A 3,466-nucleotide genomic window follows, 5' to 3' on the forward strand; every position below is an offset into this window, starting at 1 on the left:
GCCATGCGAGCGGGCCAAGTCCTGCGGTGGCCGAGCGAGCGGGCCAAGTCCTCCGGTGGCCGAGCGAGCGGGCCGAGTCCCTCAGTGGCCGAGCGAGTGGGCCGAGTCCTGCGGTGGCCGAGCGTGTGGGCCGAGTCCCGCGGTGGCCGAGCGTGTGGGCCGAGTCCCGCGGTGGCCGAGCGTGTGGGCCGAGTCCCGCGGTGGCCGAGCGTGTGGGCCGAGTCCCGCGGTGGCCGAGCGTGTGGGCTGAGTCCTTCAGTGGCCGAGCTAGTGGGCCGAGTCCTTCAGTGGCCGAGCGAGCGGGCCGAGTCCCTCAGTGGCCGCGCGAGCAGGCCGAATCCTGCGGTGCTCGAGTGAGCGGGCCAATTCCTGCGGTGGCCGAGTGAGTGGGCCAAGCCCAGTGGCAGTGGCGCAGGGGGCCAGAGCCGGAGCAGCAGTTGAGTGAGTCCTGGACTGAGACCAGCACATGGAGGCAGCGTGGCCTTGTGCTCTTGGGCTGGCGAGCGCAGACTCATGCTGGAGAGGGCCTGGAACTTAAGCACTTATGGTCACTTTGATTTTCATTCTTGGCTTTTCAAACTGTTCCCACGCTAACCTATTATTTTTTAATCTGTAACAACACTTAAAGCATCTGTACCTAGGTACTCTGTACCTAAGGTGGTGCTACGAGGCAACATTTCAAACTTTTCACTCCATTCGTTCAAGGATATTCTATTCTGGCAGCTCATTCAATACATGCACCTCTGTGTGAAAATGTTACTCCTTAGGTCCCTTTTAAATCTTTCCCCTTTCACCTTAAATCTATGCCTTCTAGTTTTGGTTTCCGCTACCCTGGGTAAAAGACCTTGACTATTCACCCTATCTCTGCCCCTCATGATTTTATAAACTTCTTTGAGATCACCCCTCAGCTTCCAACACTCCAGGGAAAATAACCCCAGCCTATTCAGCCTGTCCCTATAGCAGGGAGACATGAATTGCACACAGTTTTCCAAAAGTGGCCTGACCAATTTTCTGTACAGCTGCAACATGACCTCCCAACTCATACATTGATATGACTCTGTGGAAGTCCTGACCTTTGCACATGTATGAGCTTACTGAGGAAGTTTAAACTTGCAGCGAGTAGAACTGTATTCCCTGATTCCCTCTGTGGATGAATCCAACTTGGACATTAGTGAAAGAGGCTCAGGTTTAAAGCTCTCTAGTTGGTGGAAATTTAACCTGGGGTTTTCCCAATGATTATCTCAGGCAGAGGACATGATTAACAGCTCGGATCGGTTTTTGAAAGCCATGAAGAAATACTCTTCCACCCCGACAATGCTCATCCTCCTCTCTTACACTCCCAAAAATGTTCACCATGCCACCTATATTTTCAAATGCAGTTTAACTCGACAATGTTCTCTCCCCTGCCCCACACTCTACCTAACAATATAAACAGAAAGTGCTGGAGAAACTCAGCAGGTCTGGCAGAATTGGTGGAGAGAGAAACAAAGTTAGCCGTTTGGCATCTGATCAACTCTTCTTCAGAATTGAATTTGATTCATTGAAGCAGATTTCCTGATATGCTCATGTTTTCCAGGATTGTATCCCACAATTATTCCGAAGCCTATGTGCTAACTCATATTAGAACTAACCGCATAGCGTGAGAGAGATTGATAACGCAGCAGAAAACTATTGAGGTTAACTTACATGTGACATGGTCAATGAGATAAACTTTTATTTTTAAATGCTCCTTAACAGAATGTTACTTTGAGTGACTAAGACATTCCTGCTCACTAAATACAAGACCTGGCGTGCATGAGAATGCATATTTCTTCACCACTATCAAATTTGACAGATGGCTGATGCAGGATTGTACATGCTGAAAGGAAACATTTGAAGTCAATGGGCCGTGATTTTCCAACGCCTCAGAAATAAGGATGGGGAGGGCCCAAAAAAGTGAATGGAGGGGCATCATCCTCGATCTCCGATGCTACTACCCCAGACTGCAAGTGAAATGTAAACAGTGCGAACTTTTGGAAGAACAGAAACTGAGACCTCGTTGAGGTCCTCCAGGACTCAGGAAGACTTGCTTCCATTGCTGCTTGAAGTGTTCTGAGAAGGCTGGTAAGTCCAATGCTTGACCCATAGACTCCATCACATGGGATCCACTTGTACTCATGGGATGGGGTAGATGAGTTATTTGGAGAGTTTACACACTCATTATCTACTCCAAGTTTTTCAATACTTCTAATTTCTGAACCATCCCCAAATTATGAAATTGTGTCCTGTACACCCAAGTCCAGGTCACAAAAGTATATATTTTTAAAAAGAACGCAGATCAATTCCTCAGTCAGAAAAGCAATTACACACGACTGCTCTGTTTAGTGCACTCAGAAACTTTGTATCCATGCTGCCTGATTCTGTCCCTGTTATTCTAGGAGTTTGAACTAGTAAGCCTGTTACAAGGCTCTTTCCAAACACCTTTTGGAAGTTCATGTACATTACATCAACTGCATACCTCATCAGTGAAGTTAGTTCAACATAATTTACCTTCAACAAATCCATGCTGGATTTCCCTACTTAATCGACATCTGTCTGTGTGACTACTAATTTGTCATGTATTACCGATTCTAAAATCTTTCCCACCTCTGAAGTTAAACTGAGTGGATGTTAGTTCCTGGGTTTATACTTACATTCTTCTTTAACAATATTTACAAGCTTAACAGACTTAATACAGAGGCTTTTTTTGTTTGAAAGACACAAGAAGTAAATGTGTTGTGAAACTAGAAATGGTTCAGAAAAGATTTACGAGGTTGTTGCCATTGTTGGAGGATTTGAGCTATAGGGAGAGGGTAAATAGGTTGGGGCTGTTTTCCCTTGAGTGTCAGAGGCTTAGGGATGACCTTATAGAGACCAGGAACAATGTTAATTAACACAAACAAAAACAAAGTTGCTGGAAAAGCTCAGCAGGTCTGGCAGCATCTGGGAAGGAAAAAAGCAGAGTTAACGTTTCGGGTCCGGTGACCCTTCCTTGGAGTTCCCCTTGAGTTCCGAGGAAGGGTCACCGGACCCAAAACGTTAACTCTGTTTTTTCCTTCACAGATGCTGCCAGACCTGCTGAGCTTTTCCAGCAACTTTGTTTTTGTTCCTGATTTACAGCATCCGCAGTTCTTTCGGTTTTTATTGACTAACACAAAAACTAGGGAAGGAATGTGTGGTCAGCATTTTATTGGGAATAGGGTCGAGAGAACAGGGAGTGTAACTCACGAACATGATCTCAAAGAGGGCATGGGTAGACAAGGAAGCTCAAAGAAATAAGTTCAGGGTGAGGGCAGGGGACCATCTTGGAGGAAGTTTAACTTGTTGGACTAGGTGAATGAAGGGAAGTGCTAAAGTTGTTTGATGAAATGATCTCTAACAGTCCTTTAACTCTTTTACAGAGGTTCCCCAATGAATGAGCCTCAGGTTCCCCATTGATTGAGCCTCA

The sequence above is a fragment of the Rhincodon typus genome, unplaced genomic scaffold (assembly GCF_021869965.1).
Source record: "Rhincodon typus isolate 14 unplaced genomic scaffold, sRhiTyp1.1 hic_rhity00003616, whole genome shotgun sequence".
Classification (NCBI taxonomy): domain Eukaryota; kingdom Metazoa; phylum Chordata; class Chondrichthyes; order Orectolobiformes; family Rhincodontidae; genus Rhincodon; species Rhincodon typus.